This window comes from Nicotiana tabacum, chromosome 17 (genome assembly GCF_000715075.1).
Source record: "Nicotiana tabacum cultivar K326 chromosome 17, ASM71507v2, whole genome shotgun sequence".
In the NCBI taxonomy this organism is placed as follows: domain Eukaryota; kingdom Viridiplantae; phylum Streptophyta; class Magnoliopsida; order Solanales; family Solanaceae; genus Nicotiana; species Nicotiana tabacum.
The window spans coordinates 145376322-145391412 of NC_134096.1; positions in this window are offsets into that span (position 1 = coordinate 145376322).

Genomic DNA, 15091 nt, shown 5'->3' on the forward strand with positions numbered 1-15091 from the left:
GGACAAAAGTTAGGAGATACATTCATATCCTAAAGTAGACATAGCCAAATTGAGCATATAGAGTAATTAATCAAATAGGCCAGTAGGTTCAGCAGGACAGCAAAACACCACATAGATAGCCTCATATTGAAAGAAATTGAGGAAGAAACAGGTTTGCAATATATAAGTAGATTATCATTCAAGACATTAAACCAATTGAGACCTACGAGATTCGGATTAAGCAAAAGCATGCATCTTAGGGTCATGCTAATAAGTATTTAGACATTGTGATAAACACTGGAAGAGACAGGGTATCAAATGAACAAAAGACAGACTGGAAACATATTAGTATGGAAGCAAGATCATAGTCGATAGAAAATGGTTTTAATACAAATTGCAACACATTCTACATGCAAGACAGACATTGCAGAGATTCAGGACCGTGTGTGATAGCAAACACATATAGGTATTTTGGGATTAATATAATAGACTAACATACTAGAGACGATCTAAATTATGTCATAAAGCAAAATAGTTCAAACAAGGTAGAGAGATCAAGTTGAGATGACTGTCAAGATCTTAGTCAATCACTAATGGGGTAGGGGATCATGCTGAGTGACAAAAGAGCAAGTGAACATGTCACAATTACCACAGGAAGTTCTAACATAAGTATGAAGCATTCATTATAGAGATTAAGGACAAAGCAAGTAAGCATGTATTAGGGATCATCCAAACACCCATACACTTAAGAGGATCAGATTATCCAAGTCAGACTTAGGCATACTCAGAACTAGTAGCATTAGGAAGAAGTTAGATGCTAAAAGACTTAGAACATAGTAGAATTAACAAAATCGTGCACAAAAGTAATACATAAAAAACATATTAAGCCAGGAATTTCAGAGGCGAGAACACATTCAAATCAAAGGCACATAGGGATGAAATTGCAAGAGTCAAGTAGCTTACTAGTTAACGGACAACAATAAAGAACAAAAGATCCACAAGAACCCAGAAACCTCGATGCGTCAAAGTTTTCAAGAGCTTCGATGAACTCAGGGCAAAGCTTGCACCAAGAATAAGTAACAAAATGTTAATGGCCTTGGCTTTCAGCAGGCCAGCACAGAATACCAAGTAAGAGAGTAGCAAAAAAAACCAAATTTTAGTAAGAATCGATTCTTTTTCCGTTCCCCCTCAGAAGGGAAAATGAGGGAGTTTATATAGCAGTCAAAAATCGAGCAAACACACAAGGAAACAGAGTAAATTAAGCAACAAATAAGGAAAGACAACATGCAAATCAATTTGAAATCGATTTAAGAGAGGAATCCGATAAACCCTAGTTTTTTAGGGAAAGTGTAAATCAGCAGAAATCCAAACTAAATCGGACTCACACAGTGTAGAATCAAACGCGTGTAGATGAAATATGGTCCAGATGCAAGAAATAGGACTCATTCGGACAGAATCAGAGAGGTAGTACTTGCCATATTTAGGCAAGTACTAGGTGATACCATGGAGAATCAACCAGTAGCGGAAACACAAAAATATGGTAAGTAAATAAGAGGAAAATCCCATTGTAGCCGGGATTAGGAGAAAATTTGGGGAAGGCGGAGATTAGGCTTTTTGGTGGGGGAGGATCATTTGAGGGAGGCTAGATAGAGACAATGGTCTCTAGGGTTTAGGGATTGGGTTATAAGTGAAGAGGGGTTGCGGGTTGTGAGCCGTTAATCATTTTTGATCAACGACTGTGGTTTAAAGGGGGTCTGGGTCGGTTTTGGACTGGGCAGGGTTGCCTGGGATTGTGCTTGAGGTTTTGGTCCAAGGATTTAGGTTTGTCTGGTTCGAGAATAACTCAAAATTGGGCCAGCTCTATTAAACACGTATAATTTAACAAAATAATTTATAAAAATTATTAGTGAATGATTGAAATATATTTTTTATGCACTAAAATGATTAAGAATAATGATTTACGTTATAAAAATATAAAATGTTATTTTTGACATAAGTAGTATAAATAAGGAGGATTTGTATATGAATATAGGCAATTATTGCAAAATTAAATAAATAGCTTAAAAAATGCTAATGTAATTATATGGGATGAGATAAAATATTTGAAACATATATTATAGGTGCAAAATAATTATTTTAGATAACTAAGTCATTATAAAATAATTTAAAAGGATAATTACTAGATATTTACATATAATTTAAATACCGGAAAATTAATTTAAAGCTCTGAAAATTATGAAAAATGATAGAAAATGCTTGTATAGGTTTGTAAACTAAATATTGATGCAAATATGCTATTTTGAAAGTGTATATGTTTTTTGGAAAATATGAAGGCAAAATTGGGTATCAACAGCTACCCCTCTTTACCTAAGAATGATGAAAGAGTTGTCGGGTAAAGAAAATGATGACCGATTTTGACCGAACGAGGTGATTTAAAAAATGGAGGCCGAACCCTGGTTCCTGAGTTGCCTACATATCCCTGGTGTTACGGGAATCATACCGTGTGTAGTTCTAGATCCAACGGTGAACTGAACCGATGGAGTTGTTATAGGAACGATCGTATGCTTCGGAAAAGGGTTCTTTTGGGTAGGACAATATCAGATGAATTTGTGCGAAATCATGAATGTGAATCTGAAATGTTATGGATGTGTCTCAAAACGAGTATCTGAATGGTTATCAAGTAAGAGTGGGTAACTGATGGTGATTGGTTGCATTTGAAGTAATTGCAGGATGTGAACGTTGAACGGAAACAGGAGTGAAGATTGCTCCCGTTAGGAAAACGGTTACTTCCTGGATTACCTGCAAAACTTAAAACACAATACATGCAAATATATATGGGTTATTGGGAAAATTCAAACTTGATGCAAATTCCCTTTGGACCATAAAGATAGTCTTCGGACAGTGAGGATGATATCCTTAGACCATGGCGTCCTGGGCTATGAAGTGTGTGATAAGGGATTCGCAGGCCATGAAATGATGTCCTCGGGCCATGAGGATGGTTCCTTTGGACTTTGACGCCTTTGAATAATGATGTACAATTTCAAGAGATCCTCAAGCTATGGAATAATGTCTCCCGACTATAAGGATGATGCCTTCGGACTATGACGCCTTCGGACAAAATGGTGATATTTCAGCCTATGAAGTGCAAAGATGTGACACTTGGTCACATGCGAAGATGAGACAAAACAAGGCTTAGTCTTGTATAAGATGAGGGCAGTGCTTAGCCCCAGGTGAACAGAGGATAGTGCTAGGTCTTAGATGGTGTAGTGGAGATAGTATTTAATTTTGAGGAAAAGGCAGTGCTTAGCCATATGCAAGAGGGGGAGGCAGGGCTTAGCCTCATGCAAAATAGGAGACAGTGCTTAGTCTCATACAAGTAAGGGAAGCAATGCTTAGCTTCATGCAAAATAAGAGATAGTGCTTAGTCTTATGTGCTTAGTCTTATGCAAAGAAGGTAGTGCTTAGCCTTGTGCAGTTAAGTAGGCAATGTTTAGCCTTATGCAGTTAAGGAGGCGATGCTTAGCCTCATGCAAATAGGAGACAATGCTTAGTATCATGCAAGGAAAGACAGTGCTTAGCCTTATGCAATTAGGAAGGCAGGGTTTAGACTCATGCAAAATAGGAGACAATGCTTAGTCTCAATGTAAGGAAAGGCAGTGCTTAGCTTTTATGCAATTAGGGAGGTAGGGTTTAGCCTCATGCAAAGAAAGGAAGTGCTTAGCCTTATGCAGTTAAGGAAGCAATGCTTAGCCTCATGCAAATAGGAGACAATGCTTAGTCTCATGCAGAGAAAGGAGACAATGCTTAGTCTCATGCAAGGAAAGGTAGTGCTTAGCCTTATGTAATTAGGGAGGCAATGCTCAGCCTCATGCAAAGAATAGGAAGCAAGTGGAAAAGTATTTCTTAGCTGAAGATATTTGTGCTAGATAATCTGAAGGCAGTGTCTTGATGTATGTGCGAGTATCGTTATCTTATTGTACCTGCATTCAAAGAAAAATTGTGAGTACTGTGGGGGAAGGTTGGTTCGCATTTTTGTCTTCTTCCTTGCCTGTGCTCCTGTCTTTAGATCCAGTTTGAGTTACCCTGGGTAACATCTGGCTGTTTATAGAAATAAAGTTTTTCGAAAGAAATGCGTGCGTTTGATGAATGTAGTTATTTAAAATATAGTAGTATGCAATATCAACTAAGTTAGATGAACCAATTACTGTGACATATTTTAGAGACATTGCGACTTCCTTGCTCTAGAATTTTGAGGGTCCTCCTCAAAATTCTGTCCCAGTTTAAAAGCAATTCTTTGATTGTTCCGCGTATGACAAAATTGGCTGGACTTGCTTTAGAGTTTTGAGGGTCCTCCTCAAAATTGTGTCCCAGTTTCTGACCATGGCAAAAATGAAGATTTTATTGAGATGTGACCGTACCCACATGGCTGCCTACGTATCCCCTCTTAAACGGGAATCAGGTCGAGCGTAGTTCAGTTATATCAGATGAAGAAATGTAAACAATCTAAACATAGTATCTCTTGACTGCGTCTGAGTTGATAGGTTTTGACCAAACTTCTCCGTCCATCTCTGTGAGTATGAGCGCTCCTCCTGTTAGTACTCTATGAACCATGTAGGGCCCTTGCCAATTGGGTAAAAATTTACCTTTGGCTTCATCTTGATGGGGGAAGATCCGCTTCAGCACCAGCTGCCCTAGCGTGAATTGTCTAGGCCCGCCCCTTTTGTTGAAAGCTTTAGATATTCTATTCTGGTAAACTTGACCATGACATACCGCATTCATTCATTTCCCATCAATGAGAGCCATTTATTCATAGCGACTTTGTATCCATTCTGCATCACTGAGGTCAGCCTCTTGTATGATTCTCAAAGAAGAAATTTCTACTTCGGCGGGAATGACGACTTCAGTGCCATAGACCAGCAAATATGGAAATGCCCCAGTTGATGTGAGAACCGTGGTACGATATCCAGGTAGGGAAAACGGTAAATTCTCATGCCATTGTTTGTGATTATCTACCATCTTCCTTAATATCTTCTTGATGTTCTTATTGGCGGCTTCCACAGCTCCATTCATTTGTGGCCTGTATGCTGTGGAATTCTTATGCTTGATCTTGAAGGTTTCATACATGGATTTCATTAAATCACTGTTAAGGTTGGGCATTGTTGGTGATGATTGACTCCGGTGCCCCGAATCGACAGACAATACGATCCCTAACGAAATCTGCGACGACCTTTTTAGTTATATCCTTGTAAGATGCGGCTTCAACCCATTTTGTGAAATAGTCTATGGCCACTAGAATGAACCTGTGCCCATTTGAAGCGACGGGTTCGATTGGAGTGTTGACATCCATTCCCCAAGCGGAGAAAGGCCAAGGTGCACTTGTTGCATTGAGTTCATTGGGTGGCACTCGTATCATATCTGCATGTACTTGGCATTGATGGCACTTTTGGACATACCTGATATGGTCCGTTTCCATAGTCATCCAGAAATATCCTGCTCTTAATATCTTCTTGGCTAAAACAAAGCCATTCATGTGTGGTCCGCAAGTTCTGGCATGTATCTCTTCGAGCAATTTGGATGCTTCCTTGGCGTCGACACACCATAATAATCCTAGATCTGGAGTCCTTCTACACAGAATTCCTCCACTTTGGAAGAAATGGTTGGACAATCTTAGGAGTGTGCGTTTCTGAGTATGATTTGCGTGCTCCGGGTGCTCTCCTTTTGCCAAGTATTCTTTGATGTCATGGAACCACGGATTCCCATCAGTTTCTTCTTCAACATGAGCACAAGAAGATGGTTGATTATGGATCCCTACTGGAATAGGATCGATGAAATTCTTGTCTGGGTGTTGTATCATGGAATATAGAGTGGCCAATGCATCTGCGAACTCATTCTGGATTCTCGGAACATGTTTGAACTCTCTTTTTGTGAATCTTTTCATCAACTCTTGTACGTAGTAGAAATATGGCAATATTTTGGTATTCTTTGTAGCCCATTCTCCTAGAACCTGATGTACCATAAAGTCTGAATCTCCAATTACCAGCAATTCCTGAACGTTCATGTCAATGGCTAAATTGAGCCCCAAGATGCAGGCCTCATATTCTGCCATATTGTTGGTACATGGAAACCTGAGCTTTGTAGATACTGGATAGTGTTGATCTGCTTCTGACACTAAAACTGCTCTAATACCTACTCCTTTGAAGTTTGCATCTCCATCGAAGAACATTCTCCAATAGGTTTCGGTGATATCTTCTCCTACGAATGATACATCTTCATCGGGAAAATACGTTTTCAGTGGTTCGTATTCTCTACCCACATGATTTTCTACCAGATGATCTGCCAACGCTTTCCCCTTGACCGCCTTTTGAGTTACATAGATGATGTCGAACTCACTCAGTAGTATCTGCCATTTAGCCAACTTTCACGTAGGCATGGGTTTCTAGAAGATGTATTTTAACGGATCCATTCTTGATATGAGATATGTGGTGTAGGCACAGAAGTAGTGCCTCAACTTCTGAGCTATCCACGTCAAAGCACAACAGGTTTACTCCAGCAAAGAATATCATGCTTCGTAGGGTGTGAACTTCTTACTTAGATAGTATATGGCCTGTTCCTTTCTTCCCGTCTCGTCGTGTTGTCCCAAGACACATCCGAAAGCCCCATCCAGTACAGATAAATAGAGTAGCAGAGGTCACCCAGGTTCCGGTGGGACTAGAATAGGTGGTTTGGATAAATATTCCTTGATCTTGTCAAAGGCTTTCTGGCATTCTTCAGTCCAACTTATTGCAACGTCTTTCTTTAACATTTTGAAAATCAGTTCACAGATCACAGTTGATTGTGCTCTGATACGGCTGATGTAATTGAGACACCCAAGAAACCTATCACATCTTTCTTGTTGTTTGGAGGTGGCAAATCTTGGATAGCCTTGACCTTTGATGGGTCTAGCTCAATTCCTCGGCGGCTGACGATGAACCCTAACAACTTTCTAGTAGGGACTCCGAAGGCACATTTTGCGGGATTTAGTTTCAAGTTGTATCTTCCAAGTCGATCAAAGAATTTCCTCAAATTTGCTATATGATCTATGCTTCTCTTGGATTTGATGATGACGTCATCCACGCACACCTCTATCTCCTTGTGTTTCATGTCGTGAAAAATGATTGTCATGGCCCTCATAAAGGTAGCTCCAGCATTCTTTAGGCCAAACGACATAATTTTGTAACAATATACTCCCCATGGTGTAATAAAGGCTGTCTTTTCGGCATCTTCTTCATCCATCCAGATCTGATGATATCCCGCGAAGCAATCCATAAAGGATTGGAGTTCATGCTTGGCACATTTGTCAATCAGTATGTGTATATTGGGCAAAGGGAAATCATCTTTGGGACTTGCTTTGTTTAAATCCCGATAGTCGACACACACTCTGACTTTCCCATCTTTCTTTGGAACTGACTCAATGTTAGCCAACCAGGTCGGATATTCAACCACTCTGAGAACCTTGGTTTTGATCTGCTTGGTGACTTCCTCCTTTATTTTCAGACTCATATCTGGTTTGAACTTTTTGAGCTTCTGCTTTATAGGTGGACACATAGGGTTGGTAGGTAGTTTATGAGCCACTATGGACGTGCTCAAACCGGTCATATCATCATAGGACCATGCAAAAATATCCTCATACTCATTCAAGAACTGGACTTACTCTTCCTTCTCTGACAGTGATAGGTGAATGCTTACACGCGTTTCCTTGACTGTTTTAGAGTCTCCCAAATTAACTGTTTCGGTCTCATCCAAATTGGACTTAGGCTTGTTTTCAAAGTTTTCCACTTCTCTGACAATTTCCTCGGGTATTATATCCTCTTCCAGATCCTCTGAATCACTATCCTTATGTTGCGTTGTCTCATTACATGTCACAGTCGTATGTTCATCTGGATAGGTAATAATAATGCTGTAGAGAAAAAATGTAAAGAATAATAATAAATACTAAAAATAACAATGCATTAAATAAATCTTGAAAACGTCAAACAAGTACAGCTCGATGACTTGAGCAATTATTTCAAAACAAAATACGTTTAAAAATAAAATACTAAAAATGTCTTAAATGCCCATAAAATTGTTTTCAAAAATAAATGATGCTAATTTCCAGGCTACCCAGGAACTCGACGGGCCCTTGATGGTGCAGCAGTCTAATTCTTGAGAACAACTCCCTTCTCCACGGTCTGAATAATAAGGCCTACCTCCTCCCCCTCCTCCTCCTCAACTATCGCACTGCAATCCATGTCTTCATCATCCAAAAATAGATTCCTTATGCCAGCTAGAACTTCATCTTTTTCGGATTCCCACATTATGTCAGCTTGATGAAATGACTGGCTCAAATGTGGTACTGATTGCTCTAGAGGGTAATAAGGGCCACGCCATGGCGGCGACCAATTCTGATACTCGTGCCAGATGTATTCATACCCAAGCCTAAAAGTTGTGCCGTGATGCTTTAGCTGTATCGATTTGGTGATCCCCTAGAGATTCTTACCGAGACCCTTGCCAGGTTCATACCATGTCCATGTTAATATGCCTTCTATCTTACTGCTCCAGCATTTGTCCTTTTCAATTGCGTTGACGCACTCGATGCGATGGTATGTTTCTCCACCCAACTTCCTTCTATTCTCTATGACCAGAATAGTTTGATTGGTGTAAATGGGATTACTTCCGTCCCCATGGATGATCACTTCCTGATGGTTCCACTCAAACTTCACGACCTGATGTAGAGTAGAGGCTACGGCCCCAGCGACATGTATCCAAGGTCGTCCCAATAATAGATTGTAGGTAGCAGATATGTCCAACACTTGAAACTCAACATCAAACCAGGTTAGGCCCATCTGTAGGCTGAGATTGGTCTCCCCAATTGTGGCCCTTTGAGACCCATCAAATGCTTTCACATTCATACTTTCTACTCGTATCTCGTACATGCCTTTACCCAATCTTTTCAGAGTAGTTAGTGGACATATGTTGAGACTCGAACCCCCATCTATCAGGACTCTGACAATGAACTTGTCCTCAAACTACACTGTGATATGCAGTGCCCTGTTATGACTTAGTCCTTCTGGTGGCAGCTCGTCTTCATGAAAAGTGATCTTATGGCTTTCCAACACTTGCCTACCATGTTGGCCATCTCTCCACTGGTGATGTTGTTGGGTACATAGACTTCATTCAACACCTTCATCAGGGCATTCCTATGTGCCTCAGAGTTTTGTAGCAGTGATAAAATGGATATTTGAGCAGGAGTTTTGTTCAGATGATCAACCACAGAATACTCTCTTGCCTGCACCTTTCTCTAAAGATCATCTGGGCCAGTCTCAATGACAGGCAGTTTAGAGGCGGCTTCTTTGCTTGTTCCTCCCAAATTGTCGGGTGTATAAATCCTACCAGTTCTGGTCATGCCTTGCGCTGCGCACCTATTTCTTCCATTTTTGCCTTTCCTTTCCTTCTTGCTTCTGCAACATAATCCCATGGTATAACATTAGACTTATAAGATGGCGTATGTGCTACCACCACGGTGATGGGTGTTGTTACTTCAACCTCAAACAGAGTTGGTGCAACTACCTCAACTTCAATTGGTGCCTGAGTCTATACCATGATAGGTGTGAGAGTGACTGGAGATGTTTCAGAATTATCCCCTTCTCGAATGAGTCCAATTGACCCCTCTGAGTCCCATTCTTTATCGGTCTTTATCACATTTACCCCTCCACCCCTGTGATTTGGGAGACGATTGTTACGGACATTGGGTGTAGCCTCCTTTGCCTGTATGAATTTGATGTCAATTAATTTCTGAATCTTATCCTTCAAAGTACGACACTCATCAATAGTATGACCTTTCATGCCTGAGTGATAGGAACATGTATTATTTGGGTTAATCCACTGGGAAGAGTTTTCCATAGCAACAACGGGAATGAGAGTGATATAACCGGCAACCTTCAGTCTCTCGTACAACTGGTCTATAGGTTCAGCAATTGGGGTGTATTGTCTGGGTGGTCTGCGATCGAAACTAGGTCTAGGTTTTTGGTAGTTTTGGCGGGCTAGTGGTGAGTGGTAGTATGCTAGTTGGGTGTTATAGGTATGGTAAGTGGCGGTAGGTCGTTGGTAGCTGGGAGGTGAAGGCTGATATGTGGGTGGAGGTGTTTGGTATGTAAGAGGAGACTTTGGACCTTGGGCTACCATCACCGCACCTACTTCTTTCTTCTTGGAGATATCTCTTGACTGTAAGGCTTTATTTGTGGCTTGGAGTGCTTCAACATTTGTCACCATTCCACTTTTGATTCCATCTTCTATTCTTTCTCCCAATTTGATTATGTCAGAAAATTTATGGTTTTCAATAACCATCAGTCTTTCGTAGTATTGCGGATCTTGAGCTCTGACAAAGAACTTATTCATCTGTTCTTATTCTAGTGCTGGCCTTACTTTTGTAGCTTCATACCTCCACCGAGTAGCATACTCGTGGAAAGTTTCCGTTGGCCTCTTCTTGAGATTCTGAATATAGAAAACGTCTGGTGCATTTTCTATGTTAAACCTGAACCGATCTATGAAATCTGATGCCATGCTCACCAAATTAACCCATTTCTTTGGGTTCTGACTGATGTACCAAGACAGGTCTTCTCCAGTGAGGCTCCTCATGAACAGCTTCATGCGGATTCTTTCATCCCTGCCAACTCCTACAAGCTTGTCACAATATGTTCTCAAGTGCACCTTCGGATCACCAGTTCCATCGAACATTTAGAACTTGGGACGTTTGTAACCCTCTGGAAGTTCTACATCTGCTTGAGTACACAAATCTTCATAATTCAAACCCTCAATGCATTTTCCCCTTTCGATACTTTGAACTCTGCCAGTAAGTTTCTTGAGTTCCCCCACCATGTTCTTGATGAGCAGGTCCTTCTCGACGGATTCGGGTATGTATAGGGTCTGTTGTGGGTGTGGGGTAAGGTTTTCATATATATGGGATTACTTTGGTGGAATCTGGGAATCTAGGTGTAATGGTGGTCATTGGTTGAGTTTTGCTGGTCAGGAGTAGGCTATGGTGCATTCTGAGGGGTGTGGTATGTGGTTGTTTGTGGGTATTGAGTTTGGTGGTAATGGTGTTGTTGAGGAGTAGGTATCGGTGGAGGGTTGTAGTTCTGAGGAGGTATGGTGTATTGATATGGTGCAGGAGGATTTTGCGGATTTTGTGTGTTTTGGGGAGGTACCGGGTTTTGGGCGTTTGTATTTTGTTGGTTAAGGTCGGGGACATTTAGGGTGAGGGAAAGGTTTGCCAAGTTCCGGACATGCTCAAGTTCCCCTTATAGCTCCAATATTTTCTGTTCCAGACATAGGACAAATTCATTCTGTGCTGGAGTATTCCGACTGTCCGAGGTTTCAACGTTCTCTGCATTGTCCTTTTTGATACCACTTAAATCATCCATTTTTCCTTTCCCTTTGCTTCTATCTTTAGGATCACTCAGTGGAGGAGGAGGTGGAGGACCTCTGGATCTAGTATGGTATGTGGATGATGCCAGTATGCATGAACCAACCTTTGGGGAATGGGAATAAACAAAAGAAAAGAAAAATAAAAAAGGTAACCAAGTCAGTAAGGGATATTGAAAGGATGTTTGCGGTATTGAACATGTGTTGCAGAATCAGTAAATAAATTCACGTCCTAATTTGGGGGACCTCGTTGTTCCCGAGGTAGGCCTAAGTGACACATAAACTTGGAGAAAATTGATGCCAATAATTGTGTCATTTCATTAATGTGAAAATGAATTAGATCCATACTAAAACGACAATAATAAGAAAATTACTAATGGCATTTGCCTTATTACAATCGAAATCTAAAACTAAGCTAAAAAGTAGTAAAGAACATCATTTCCTAATCTATTTGGCCCCAGAGGGACCTTCTCCATGCTTGGCCTTCTTGGATCTATCAATCAAGTTCCCCAGGTCGCGCATATCCAATAGTAGGTAAGCCCTTGCTAGGTGCCCTCCCTCATTTCCTTCCGTATTCTGACAATCCGAGAGCCTCTTCCTCATCTTCCCCTCAAGTTCCATTAACCCTTGCTCCAAATATTCCAATCTTTCTGTTGATTTAGTAGAAATTTCTTTCCATTCGCCGATGGCTTTCATATCCACTTTGTGCTGTTCCAAATGTCTAGCTCCAAACTCGAAAACCCTCTTGCACAACATCCTATACTTGACTTGTGCTTCAACAACGTCATCTATAACCCTATTTTCTAGATTAATCCCTGGCTTGACATCTCCCACTATATCATCTACCAACCATGATGGGTAGAAGTATACATGGCCGGCGTGGTACCTGTCTGACTCGATAGTGTCTTTCTCTACAACGACCTTTTGATTCCACATATGCTGTGCCTCGAACTTGAATGGAATGATGTTCCCTTTAAAGTCTGCTTTATACTGGACCATGTTGGAAACCTGAGGTATAACCTGCTTTCTTCCCGTTTGCCTCGTTACTCTTATAGGAGCATAAGGATAGATTCCCCTTAACCCGATACGACACTAAATGATTGGTTTCTCTTGACCTGATGATGAACTCACTGCTAGGGAACCATTCGAACATCTAATGTACCCTTTCGTCAGTCAAATTACTGAAGAAACGCACCCAGCTCACAACATTTCCAGGTTGCGCGAACTTATCTGGGATAAATGTCATTCTTTTTGGATGATGGTAGGCTATGTAGTCATTCAATGGTCGTCGCAGAAGTTCTTGATGATATTCACCTCTCTGGAAATGTTCTAATAACCAAACCTGTAGCAATAGATTACGCCCCTCGAAATGCCCATACCCCTGCTTGCATCGATCTAGAGCTCGGTACATTTCGACCAAGATCATGGGGATGACAGTGTAAGTTTACTACCTCAATTCCTTCCATTAGCGCCCTAGCGACCATGGCTAAGCGAGTGTGGATCTTCCCCCCTTTCATTGGAAATATCAGCAACCCCAAGAAACAGACAATGAACACAAAAACTCGGCGGTGTGTCCAACCCAAAGAAGTAATGGAAAGTTCATCACGGTGAAGGCGATATGACTTGCTATGCCCAATAACGTTCATAAAAGAATTCAAATGGTATGTATGACTCCTTTAGACAGGGTAATTCATCATTTTTCTTGAAACCCATCATTTTCAAAAAACCGCGGGGAGTGCGATTTTCTGGTACTAATAAACCCGGACTATCCCATGGAAGCCTAGCGAAGCCTCCTATTTCCTGTAAGAGATGGGTCATCTATACATTACCAAAGCGAAAGACAACTCTTTTCTCATCCCAAAACATTGTGGCGGCCTCAATCAATGCGTTATTTGGCCGAATGTCCAAGAAGGAAGGTAAATTTCCGAGGACCCTTTTCACATGATTCTGGTCACTAGGTGAGAGGTTCTTCCACCGATCAAGCAGCAAAGGTGGGATGTTTTGAACCATGCCGAACCTGGGGACTTCATGCCTCATTTTCTGCAAAACAAATAGAGTTAGCCCTTTCCCCCTCCGGGTCTGACTATTTACACATTAATAATCAACATACCAATGTGTTTTCTCCAAGTAATGCACATAACGTGATGGTGTCCATTGGGATTATGGAAATCCCGTCGGGCTTTGGACAAGGCTTATTTTAGTGGATTAGCCCATGGACAACGTTCTAACCCATACTAGGTTTGACATGATGCATGCACAGTTGATATTGGAGTGAGGTTTCTAGAAGGGTCTAGACTGGTACTCTCAAGTGGACAACTTGAGAGGGAAAGGCACGGAACCGTCGACTGCACTACTGATCGACTAGTTTATCGCAAATAAGCCTTTCCAATTTAAAGGGTAATTTTTGGAAGAGTGCGGACACTCATCAAGTGCCGCTATTGTATTAGTTGGGCATGAGTGGAATATGATGTGGAGAATGCTTTATGTAAAGATAATAACACATTGCCAAGTATTTGCATGATAAATATGTAAAAAGCAGTAAATATAGTATTAGGGTAAAACATAAAAGAGAGACAAAGGAAGAAGTTAGTCCGTGGAATATATGCGAGAATGTAATAAAGCAAACAATATAGTAGTCTTTAAACAAATGAAGAGTAGTTAGAGCAAATAAGGGCGAATAGGGAAAGGTATATGCATGTCCTAAAAATTTAAGAAAATAAAGGTGGAGAAGGGAAGGGACGTGCATGTTATAACGAGTTTAAACAAGTAAAGGAGAACAGGAAATGGATGTGCATGTAATAGAAAAATTTAACAAATAAAGATGGAAAAGGAATGTGCGTTTTATAACAAAGAAAACTAATCCACATAAGCCAAGTTTATTATGGTAAGAACCTAAGTATCCCCAGCAGAGTCGCCATCCTGTCGCGCCCCTTTTTCTCGCGAAATCGGGTTTCGACATGTGACTACTCTTTTAAGGAGGTATTAAAAGAGGAGAGTCACCACCTAACGGTTTAAGGTGCGTTAGGGCACCTATTATGCAAATGAATCTGTTTGACTAGTCAACGTCACCAAAGATTGGGTAAGGGCTCAAGTTACCTCAAAGAGAAGGTATTAGGCACTCCTCGAGGTTCACAATTGTGGATCCCGACCGAACTTAAGATTATGTGGATTATGATTAAGCTAGGTGATCAATTAAACAAAAGGAGCACAAAAGTCACAGAACTTTATTACAACATGATTAATACATGTCTTAGTGCGAATATAGGGATACAACTATTTAGATCTAATAACAACATATAAAGAGGAGGGGGGTCCTAAGTTTTTTAGCCTTAAGGATCACCCCGTGCAACATAAATAATACTTCGTAACTCCCTCAAGATGGGGTATTACTTATATTATTCAGCGAGCACAAACTATCATCTCCTGTTACCCGATTACTATGTTAAAGTTGTTACCTAAAAGAGTTCTAATTCAATTATAGGTCGTATCTTATGCGTGCACTGATGAGTGGTGATTTTACCACTCATTCTAGTTTCTTTTCTTTAGATTTTGCATCCTTCAATTATAATATGAGGTTGTTTATGATGTGTATTGCTAGATTTTCAGGTAAATGATGCTACAAAGAGAGTTGAATTCAAGTGAAGTGGAATTGAGCAAAAAAGAGTACAAAAGT